We start from the raw sequence: 11,429 nt of genomic DNA, 5'->3' as shown, positions 1-11,429 counted from the left end.
TCATCGCGGTGCGAGGGCCTCTCACTGTCGCGGCCTCTCTTGTTGTGGAGCACAGTCTCCAGACGCGCAGGCTCAGTAGTTGTGGCTCACGGGCCTAGTTGCTCCGCGGCATGTGGGATCTTCCCAGACCACCGTGTCCCCTGCATTAGGGGGCAGATTCTCAGCCACTGCGCCACCAGGGAAGCCCTTTGGTGATCTTTTAGAGGAGACTTTTACAGGTTATAAATATGTGCGTTGACTTGAAAATTTTTATTACAGAACAATAAACTTATTTCTGCCAATTTCATATTGGTTTGGTTAGCCCTAATAACATCGTTAAAGTTTTCATATTTTAACACTGTCAATAATGATTATGTCATCATTTTCTAATTGGAAAATACATCTTAGGTTTTTTTAGGAAGAAATTAGAAGCAAATATGAAAAATATTAACAATGACTGTGTGATGGTAGAAGTATATTGTTGTTATAACACATATTTAAACTTCAAAAGATTAAATAGTTTTAAAAATCCGTTTATTTTCCATACTTTCCAGCTGCAGCCTGCAGTGAGAACATGTGATTACAAAGTTCTTTTTATACATGTTGAGTGTGCCAGGATTTAAAATCTGACCTCACGATTTATTATGTAAGGCATTTTTTATGTAAAAGGCTACATTCATAAATAGAAAAGTCATTCTACGGTTTTATTTTCTAGTTTTATATTTTTGACCATAATAAAGAAGTATCAGTATTTCATTAGTGACTGAAGACCTGCCCTCATTTCTGTTTCAACATGTGTGATTCTAAGAGATTTCAGTAGAGCTATGGTTTTAATCAAGTTCTGATTCCTTCCACTCTAATAGCCATTGACACCACCGTTACAGGCACCACTGCGGCCAGCTGAAATGAAGGCATTGCAGCCAGAGGAAAACCATCCTGTAAGCAGCCATTGCAGGCCTGTGCCCCAGACAGTAACGGTTTTGTCAAGTTCTTCTCAAGGCAGCCTCTAGAGGGCAGAGAAATCACAAGCCCGTGAGCAGTTCTGTGCAGCTACCCAGTATTCTGCACCCCTTCTTTAACAATGTTATGTGGTGTGCTTTTTAAATTTCATTTCAAATTGATTTGTTTTCATAATATATTTGACCAAATTTCAAAGTTATGAAAGAATATTCTTGTTCCCCAGAAACAACCAATACTACCCAACATCACCAATTCCTTATATGTCTTTTCAGAGACAGTGGGGTGTGTGTGTGTGTGTGTGTGTGTGTGTGTGTATCACCCTATCTTCTCCCTTATTTTTATACAAATGGTAGCATCCATACACCTTATTCCATGTCTTGCTTTTTTCACTTAATATTGCTTTGGGTAAAATTCAAAGTAAGGATATAGAGAGCTTTCTTGTTTATGGTTGCAAATGCTAGCTATGGGTGTGCCATAATTTTCCAACTAATAGTTCAGTGAAGGGCATTTAGTTGTTTCTGCAGTACTACTGAGCCTTGGACATGCATAATTTCATTTACACATTGAGTACATCTGTAGCTTAAAAACAGGGAATTGCTTCACACAATTATGGGGGCTGGCGAGTCTGGTGTCTGTAAGGTAGGCTAGCAGGCTGGAAACTCAGGCAACAGGTGATGTTGTAGTCTTGAGTCTGAGCTTCGTAGAGCAGGCCAGCAGGCTGGGAACTCAGAAAGGATTTTTTTTTTTTTTAATTTATGTGGTTAATTCATTCATACTTTCGCTTTGAATTCAGCCAACGAATATTTAATATGTTCCATGCTCTGCACTAGGCATAGGGTACATAATGTGAGCAAACACCATTCTTGAGGTGTTTTCACATGCTTGTGACAAATCTGTCACATTTCTGGCAGTTGCCATATTTTCCCTGCCAGAACCAAGGAGACACTTGCTTCCTCTCTCTTCATCCTCCCCCAAATTGTTTCCCACTGCCCTGCTCCTGCCTGCCAACCTGTTTTGAATGGCTTAGGTGTATCTGTCCCCCTCCACCCCCAAAACACACACACACACACACACACACACACACACACACACACACACATACTTTCATAGATGGGCAGAGCTGCTGGCCAGAATCTCTGCCCAGGCTCTTCTGCAAGCAGGAACACAGTCTGCATAGATCTGAGGTTGTTGTAAGTCCTCTTCTCCTTCTCCATCTCTATCTGATACCCAGTGGTTGAGGCCCACAGATTTCCCCCTGTGATCCCCATGAGGAGAGACCCAAGTGGGCCTCCTGAGAAGTGTCTGAAATGCTGGGGAAGCTGGAGGTCCACCTTGGGCTCTCTTTTTCCCTCTGGGGAAACCATAGACCAAGGGGGGGACCTCTTGGTGCAGTGCTGTGCTGGCCTAGGGGAGGGGCAACAAGCTCCAAGTGAAACTTCTCTTACCCGTCAAAAGTGGTCCTTCTCCATCTCTGTGGTCCAGGGTGAGGCTTAAGCCTCACCTCCTGTCTCCACCCCGGGTTCTGGGATTTTCACAATGGTGTCTCCTCTCTGGATAGTTGCTAGCTGGTCTTCCTTTGAGGGGGCTGAAGTCAGGAATGACCTATGGTGCCATCTTCATGACGTCACCCTCCAGAATGGATTTCTATTTCACCATATTGGAGCAGAACTCCTTTTATTCTTTCTCTCTCTCTTTTTTTTTTTTTTTTTTTTTGCTCTTAAGGTCTTCAACTGATTGGATGGGCTGCACCCACATCACTGAGGGTCATCTCCTTTACTCCTTTAAAGTCAACCAATTGTAGTTGTTAATCATGTCTATAAAATCCTTCACAGCAACATCTAGACTAGTGTTTGATCAGACAAATGGGCACCATAGCCTAACCAAGTTAACACAAAACATTTAACCGTCATATCTAGTTACTCTCTACAGAGGCTGTACCGATTTACTCTCTTACCTAGAACATTTGAGAAGGGCATGCCCAAGGTAGCATTAGAGGATAGTTATCAAAGCATTTTGAAAGAGGTTCTTGTTTACCTCTGTAAACCATCTTATACTATTACACTAGTAATAGCAATAACTCCACTTGAATTATCTCTTACAATGTTTTGGAGGCTGTTCTTAATTTTGCTGGGGAAGGTGGGGAAAATGATATTGAACTGGATTTTTAAAAAATTCTCCTTTAATCTTTAAATTCCCTCTGTAAACAAAGTCTTTCCAAAGAAAATCTCTCTCTCCCCCTAGGACACTGATTCCTCTGCAGGCTTCTCAAAAAGAGTGCTGAGAATCATCCTTGCTCTTGTGTGTCTCTTCCAGGTCATTTCATCTCCTCCCCAAAGCACCCACTCTTGAATCTCAAGTCACCAGGCTTTTCAACCACTTCTCTTCATTGCTGGTGTTCTCCACCAACTCCCAGATCACATTCCTTTGTTTCTCTCTCTCTCTTTTTTCTTTTAGTTCCTGGATCACTGTTATTCTCTTCAACTCTATTTCTGTTCCAATGATTGGCTATTTGAGTATCTACACAGGTGAAGCTTTCACATTCTGCTCTGGTTGAACTGGATTTTTAAGGATGAGTAAAGATCTAGGCAAACAAGGTGCGAAAGGGCTAAAATTAAGGTTTTGTGAATAGGGAACTACAGAGTGAGATTCAAATTAAGTTGGGGCAAGATCATGGCCATATATAATTTTCTTTCTTTCCTCCCTCCCTTCCTCCCTTCCTTCCTTTCTTCCTCCCTTCCTTTCAACTGAAGTATAATCGACATACATTATGTTAGTTTGGGGTGTACAACATAATGATTTGGCATTTGTATGCATTGCAAAATAATTTATTTAGACTCTAGTGAGTATATGATGAAAGTCATGAATATTTTAATTGTAGGAGTAACAGGCTAAAATTTGTGAATGTAAAGATACCTTGGATTGTAATGTAGAAGATCAGTTGGAGAGAATTGTTGCCAGGGATTCTACCAGGCTAAAGAGGTGTGTCTCTTGGTGTCATATTATTTCTTAGGTGATATTTTTGTTCATTTTGCCACATCCTGGATTTCGGAGGCCAAGGTAAATATATCCTGATTGGCAATGTCACCCCGTCACCCGGCTAGAGTTGGGCTCACTGGTGAAACATCTTCAGGGTACCCAAAAGAAGTTAGGTACTTGGGATACCATAGCCTTATTGGTCCTGTCCTTTAAGCTGAGTAGGACAAGGGGGGGATTTTACTTTAATTTCTCTGAAGATGGATGGGAGTAGAAAAATGTAATTTAGTGGATAAGTGTGTAATTTTGGAGCCAGGAAACCTGGGGTCGAATCTAAGGTCTGTTTTGCAATTGGTTATGTGATCTAGAGAGGCCACTTAATCCCTAAATGCCCTTTTCCTTACATAAAATGTAGCAATGAAAATAAAAATAGTACCTTTGCCACAGAATTATCATCCAAAGTACACATAGGGCAGTGCCTAGCACATACTAAATCTTAATAAATGTTAACTATTATTGTATTTGTTTATATTACTTTGTAGCAAGCTAACTCTTTGGGAAAAGTCCTTTATTTAGCGTTTCAAACTCCCATTTGCAAAGCAGGGGTAAAGAAATAATCTTAGTAGGTTAGAGACACATAGAATATAATGTTGCAATTAAATAATCATAAAATCACATTTATATTAGCTTTGTTGCTTTTTAACTGTATCATATGGAGTAAGGGTATTACTTGATAAAATGTTATTTGTGTCAATATGTGTGCTGTGTGTGTGTGTACTGGATCACCATGTAAAATGTATTTTTACTCTAGCTCACAATAAAAATATTTTTAACAGTTTGAAAAGAAGCAGTGAGGCTAGAGCCCTGAGGCACTGTCAAGACCTGAGACCCCCAAATGTTGCAATTGTTCTACCCTAGGAAGAGGAAAATTCAAAACACCTAAGCTTCTACCATGTTCCTGTAGGACCTTCCTGGGATCCTTGGTTGGTAAGAGAATGCAAAGGGGAGATCCTTAGCTTATTACTGTCTGCCCTTCTAGACACGCCTGGATTCCCAAGATCCAGCAGAGGTCCAAGTTGCACTATTAAACAAAACAAAAACAAAAACAGAAGCACAAAATGAAAAAAAGCCCTATATAATATATCCTTCACTCTAGCCAGTGTTTGCCTCTTTTCTTCTGGGTCCCTGGGAAGCCTGAGAACTGCCTGAAAGGGTGGTCAACCTCCTGGTATATAAATGGGTGGGAAGTAGCACCAGGCTACTGTGAAAGGGCACCAGAAACCTGCTATCTATTGAATATCTATTGAGAACTATTGAGAAGTTCAATACCACCAGGAGGCATGTGGCATGGTAGAAATTCCATACTATAATAAAGTGTGAATAATGAATAAGACTTTCTAGAAAATTGTCTTGTGGCCCAAAAATAATGTAGGAGGTTGAGAAGAAAATTTCCATTCTCTCCTTTTAGCACTTTGACCCTTTCTGCTGCTGCATGCCCCTGTTTTTTCAACTTGGCCATATAAAGATGGAAAAAAGGATTTGGGGGAAGAGTATAAAAATTAAGAATTTAAATAAATAAGTCTAATAGATATTATGACAATAAATAAAAATTTAAAATAGATTTAAAAACTGAAAGCCTAACAGGTAAAAGATAAAAGGTAGAACTAGAAAGATAAATTTTAAGATGAAAGCACAGCCTGTGAGATTATAAAGTTAAAAAAGTAAGGTGACCAAGGTTAAGAACAGGAAAAAAGAAAAGAAATACAGGACAAGAATTTTTTTTTTTTATCATAGTAAGTCAGTGCAATTTATTATTGTAGTTAGAAGCATAGCCTACCATGTTCTCATAAAACAGAGTACTAGTGAAGTACGAGAAAACAGTTCACAGAGATGATAGCCCTTTAGTCTTTTGTGACTTCAGAACTTAAAAAGACAAAGGCCAACTAGACTTCTATTTGACATTCAGATAGTTACTTGCTCAACACAAACTGAGTTAGGAGATAGCTAAACATCTCATTCTTATCTACTTATGGTGTTCTCAGAAAGTTCCTATTTGGACATGGATAGTTCTCAACTGGCTGCACATCGGAGTTTTATCTAAGAAGCTTTAAAAAATTACCAAATGCCCAGACCAATTAAATCTGGAGGGTGGAGCCCAGAACATTAGTCTTTATGTTTTCCCAGGTGATTCCAACTTGCAGCCAGGCTGCACACCACTGATGTATTCCTTTCAGAAAGCCGTTGCATGAAAGCCATGTCGTATCTAGATAGTACTGTTTATTCTAAATTTCACCAGGAAAATGGACTTTTAGAAGAAGACCCAGCTGCGCTTCTACTAAAGGCGCAGCTTCCTGTTTCAGAAGCGCTGGTCCTTGGAGGTTATCTGGAGCGCTGCTTGAAGAGGAGGGAGCCCTAGTCTTGGCAGAGGAGGCAGACTTTCAGGCTCCGGCAGAAACGAAGAATGTCCAGACACCCATGAGCACCAGGATGATGTATGCAGACACCAGCTTTAATCCACAACGAGGATTTATGAAGCTCAGGGCTGACATCAGCAGATAGGGGAGAAGAACTACAAGGAGGGCGGACCACTTTGTCTTCTCACAGGCATCCAAACACACAGTGCCCCAGAACACGTGCAGCAATATGATCACCAGCGTCATGAAAGCTGAATTTAGGAAGCACTGGGGAGGGTCTCCATGAATGCCCACCGTGCCCGGCCCCAAAGAGTCTGACAGGGTATTTACAAAGGAAAATTCCACTCATGATTCCAAAGCTCAAGCCAGAAACATAAGCCATTAATCCCACAGAGGGTGCTGTCCCACCTGGGTTTATACTCTTCAAGCCCACACGGGCTTTAAAAAAAAAAAAGTTTATAATATGCAAAACGGCACATTTCTTGGATAAGGACTGAGACTAACTCTCCAAAGATGAGCAGATATTTCTGTATTGGTCCATCTTAGGACAAGAATTTTTCATTGGTAAGATTTTGTGTGGTTTTTTTTAATTAAAACATTTTCTAGAGTTGTTTTATTCCTTTCAAACTAACCATTTTAAAACAAAAGCTTTAATTGTGTGTGTGTGTGTACATGCGTGTGAGTGTATAAAACAAAAGAAAGACACGGGGGATGAGCGCTACCAGCTCCCTCCTCTGGCTTCTGGCTAAAGTCAGAGTTACTCCTTCCGACAAAGCCCAGACACAAGTGGGGACATCTCATTCTGATTCAGTTTCTGAGGAAACCCCGAAAAGGTGCAACACATTTACAAACCACTGCTCAGATATGGAAGCAAACGTAGGCTTCTCAAATATTCAATCACGGACTTAACGGAAAGTGGGCAGGGGGACACACGCATGTCAGTTCACTGATTTCAGTCCTTTTCAATTCAAATCGTCTCTTTCAACTCCATCTTCAAATTTCTTCTTCTCTCCCCATCTCCAAGATGGCATCTATGGGGTTGGGTTGGGGGAGCTTTAAGGGTTCTCATGGTGACAAGGAATTGAGGGACTTCTTATCCACATAGGAGAGGAACAGTCCTTCTGAGCCCTCTCTGGTTCCTGCTCTGGGGTTTGGTGTCCTCTGAAGGGTTAGTGGCTGGTGATACCTGGTGGTGTTTGGTACTGTGATGGTGTCCATAGCCAAAGCCCACCATTTGCCCATCAGTTTTGAAATGCTTGACATCTCTCTATCCCGGGCCTCAGAAAGTCCACTGGTCATCTCAGTGTTTCTTTGCGACTTCCTAGGGCACACACGAGTGTCTGGAGGCACTGCACCCTCCACTCAGGCATGGGCAACCAGGCGTGGTATTTCAGCTTCATCTACCTGTTCTCTTCCTGTCACATATGATACAACCTCTTCTTGGAGGCTCTCAGCTTTCCCAGGTTCTGTATGGTGAAGGAAGCAACTAGCTCCAAGTTTCCCTCATATTTGTCTAGATACATCTACTTCTTTGTTCCCTCTGGAACTTGGTCTGGAGCAAGTTGCCAGAACACATATATCTTTTGCTCCCCTTTTCTCCTTTCCCTTTCCACCTTCTCTGGGAATGAAAAGTATAGTCTTTAACCTTCCTTTTCCCATGGCAGGGATCCCCCTTACAGCATAGCCTTGCTTCTCCCTATCCCTGGCTTAATGGTAAAGTCGGCCAAGTCTGAATCTTGATGTACTAACTGAAGCTTAAAGAATTTAGAAAACCATTTCTCTTCCAATAAACCTTATCTTAGTAATCTCTTGCTAGGGACTCAAAAAAAGGTACTTTGGTCATCAAAAGCCCAACATCTAGCTCTATCTTCTGGGAAGCCATTGGTTATGAGGGTCCACAGGGAGGTTACAACTGATCTCCCCCATAAGCAGTGCATTCCCACAGGCAGGAATGGAGAGGAGCAGAGTGGAAGGTCACACCCACCCTCCTGGCCATTCACCTCTATCTAGGAGGATTCTGCCTGTACAGCTGTGCTCTCCTGACTTGGAAGTTAGGGTTGCCTCTCAGTGGTTTTGCAAGGCTGATTCTACAAGCATCACCCTTCCAGCTCTGTGGAGGCCACGGGGTTAGGTGCAGTACGATGCTGGTTCCCACAGGGATATATGGAGATGTGAATGTGAGGCAACTTCCGAACAGTTTGAAATAGTTCCTTGAGATTTCTGATGTGGGCTAATCATAAGACATTAAGTCAACACAGCATCTTTTCACTACTTCTTTCTTACAAATAGGTCCTGTCTTATTTCCATCTAGGTCAGAGTTTCTCAGTCTCAGCACTATTAACATTTTAGGTCAGATGGTTCTTTTCTGTGAGAGGCTGTCCTGTGCGTTGTAAGATATTAAGCAGTGTCTCTGGCCTCTATCCGCTGTTCGCCAATATCAGTTCTTACCAGTTGTGACGACCAGGAATGTCTGCAGACATTGCTGAATGTGCCCTGGCGAAGCAAAGCAGCCCTGTTGAGAAACACTAATTTAAACCTTGGTCTTATTTTGATGTTGTTGCGATGTTTTGATTGTGTGCTTTTAAAAAATGTAGAAATATTTTACTTATTTCTGATTCCTGAAGTAGTAAAACTCATCATAAAATATTTTCCACATTAGTTTTAACATTTTGACAGTTTCATCCATGCGTGGCTTTTCCCCCCCCATTTGTACCCATACAAATGTTTAAATAATTTTCTTTATAAAAATGGCATTTGCCATTCTGTTTTGAATTTTTCTTTTTTATTTAGTAATACTTGTGTTTCTTATTTTTGACTTGCCTGTTCATATCCTTTGACTTTTTTATGTTGAGGTGTTATATGTTTCTTATTAACTTGTAAAATATATGTGTGTGGCTAAAGAATATCAACTTTTGTTTGTTATGTATGTTTCAAATGTTTCCCAGAATTTAATTTATGTTTTTCTCATATACATAAATTTTAATTTTAATATAATCAAATTCATTGATACTTTCCTTATTGTTTTAACTTTTTTGGGGACATGTTTAGGAAAACCTTTCTGATCCCAAGATTCTAAAAATATTCACCTATATTTTCCTCTATCTCCATTTTAGTGTGTTTAAATTTTTTTGATTATTATTTTATTCTCCTTTAAATTTTTCTTCATTTCTGTAAATTTTTTGTCTTCTGCTTCTTCTAGCTCATTTTTTATTAAATTATGGTAATTAATTTATTTATTAAATTATTTTACATCTCTGAGCTTTTGCAGTTTCTGCTTTGTAGTGTTTCTTCATAGAGGCGCTTCTCTAAGTTTAAAAATTCATGTTAAATGTTTGCTCACAAATTTCAAGTGCTTCATAGTCATAGTTTTCTGACAAGTGCACTCATCTATTATTGTTTTGTTGTTGTTTTTCACAATTTTTTTCCTGTATTAGCTTTGTGTCAATGCTGTGCCCATCCTTCACCCAATAAAAATGGGCTATTTTAGGGCTTCCCTGGTGGCACAGTGGTTAAAAATCCGCCTGCCAATGCAGGGAACACGCATTCGAGCCCTGGTCCAGGAGGATGCCACATGCCGCAGAGCAACCGAGCCTGTGCACCACAACTACTGAGCCTGTGCTCTAGAGCCCGTGAGCCACAACTACTGAAGCCCGCGCGCCTAGAGCTCGTGCTCCACAACAGGAGAAGCCACCGCAATGAGAAGCCCGTGCACCACAAGGAAGAGTAGCCTCCGCTTGCTGCAGCTAGAGAAAGCCCGCGCACAGCACCGAAGACCCAACGCAGCCATAAATAAATAAATAAATAAATAAAATTTATTACAAAACAAACAAAACAACAAAAAAAGGGTTATTTTATGACCCATCAGTAAATGATTTGAGTTTTCCTAGAAGAGAAGTTCCTGGGGGGTAGAGATTGGGCAGAAAGATCAGGCTAGTTGAAGGACTTCTTTGCAGCCTCAGAGAGAGTCCACCTCCTGTAGAGGGGGCCTGTGTGCCCCCATTTGCTGTGCAGCCCTACCCCCTTTCCTTCTTTGGACGAGACATGGTTCAGGGAGACTCGTCTGCCCCCTTACCCCATCCTCCCCCTTTCTCAACCCATTTCTTCCACTTGTTGATGCATGGGCTTTTGCCTCTAAGAGGAACTCCCCATTTTCAAGAAACGTGTTTTTGCTATGCCCTGTAGCATTCTCCATGCTCTCTTCCCCAACACAGGCATGAGTTCTGACTGATCTCTGTTGATTTTGGCAGATCTTATATGTTTTAGAGTCTGCATAGTATATCTGACTCCTGGTTTTGCTGAAAATGGAGTTTGTGGAATTTTATTCATTCTCCTTTTTGCTTTCATGTGACTTCCACAAAGTGAACAGGGAAAAAGCCTAACTTAGGTAGCTATGTTTATCCTGGAAGTCCTGAGTTTAGTTTCTGGCAATTTTAAAAAGCTGTTATTCAGTCTAGTAGTTGTTAGTACTACTTCCAGATTTTAGAGGAAGCAGTATGTCATCTGCAAATAAAGATAATTTTTTTTTAATCAGAATTTTTTCTTTGGAGTATAGTTGCTTTACAATGTTGTGTTAGTTTCTGCTGTACTGCAAATCATTTTTGTCACTGCCTCTTCAATGTTTATAGCACTTAATTCTTTTCCTTGGTCTGTTGTTTGGCCAAAACATTTTGGAAAATATTGAGCAGTATTGGTGATAATTTCCTTCTTTTTCTTATTCCTCACTATAAAAAGAATGCCTTGGGATTTCACCATTAAGTGCATGTTATGTACTAGATGCTTTGTTACCTTCATGTTTGACCTTATTCTGCGTTCCAGCTCTCTCCCCTCCACAACCATGACAGAGGCACTCATCCATCATGGCACTCATTCCTGCTGAACCTGATGGGACTTCATATGTGACACAAAATCTGTTTGCCATCCTTGTTCTAAACAATAAGGCATTTGCATTTCATTTGAAGTAGGTCACCTGACTAAGACAAGGTTCATGCTTCTAGAAGAAATAACAGTTGGCGAGAAGACTATTACAGCCAATCCCAACACGTATATTCTTCTTCATCAGCATAGAGTTGGTATCATGACAGTAGACAAAATCACACTGGGCAG

The 11,429-nt window shown here is 40.7% G+C and overlaps 1 pseudogene; it reads right to left on the bottom strand.

The window, feature by feature from the left end:
* Nucleotides 1-6,291: 6,291 nt before the first annotated feature.
* Nucleotides 6,292-11,193, bottom strand: LOC118906719 (annotated as a pseudogene).
* Nucleotides 11,194-11,429: the final 236 nt, after the last annotated feature.

Source organism: Balaenoptera musculus, chromosome 14 (assembly GCF_009873245.2).
Source record: "Balaenoptera musculus isolate JJ_BM4_2016_0621 chromosome 14, mBalMus1.pri.v3, whole genome shotgun sequence".
NCBI classification, from domain to species: Eukaryota; Metazoa; Chordata; class Mammalia; order Artiodactyla; family Balaenopteridae; genus Balaenoptera; species Balaenoptera musculus.
The sequence above is the reverse complement of the archived record's forward strand: the minus strand, read 5'-3'. Positions and strand labels throughout refer to the sequence as shown.